This window comes from Gekko japonicus, unplaced genomic scaffold, assembly GCF_001447785.1.
Source record: "Gekko japonicus isolate JY-2015 unplaced genomic scaffold, Gekko_japonicus_V1.1 scaffold3145, whole genome shotgun sequence".
In the NCBI taxonomy this organism is placed as follows: domain Eukaryota; kingdom Metazoa; phylum Chordata; class Lepidosauria; order Squamata; family Gekkonidae; genus Gekko; species Gekko japonicus.
Genome location: NW_015173774.1, coordinates 145505 through 145845, shown reverse-complemented (window position 1 = coordinate 145845; position 341 = coordinate 145505).

Here is a 341-nt window from a genome sequence, read left to right as displayed (position 1 = left end):
TCTTTCCCTTCTCCTCCCTCCCCGGGTGGGGGAGCCCTCAGCCAATCAAGGGAAGGCTTTATCTCATCTGAAGCAGGAAAGAGGACAGACTGGCCGAGAGGAGCTGCGATGTTAGAAACAGGAAGCGGGAAGCACCACAGAGTCAGTTGCTCTCGTGCCGGATTGGAGGCTTGCAGGGGCCGGATGCAGCCCCCGGGCTGCATGTTTGACAACCCTGCCTTAAAGGACGCCTTGCAGCAGATCCCTGAATAAGGTGTCAGAGAGCAGAAGCTAATGGGGAACCGTAAAGGGAACGTATAACGGAACCCCCCCCCCCCAAGTCTGCAGCCCAACTGTGGCCG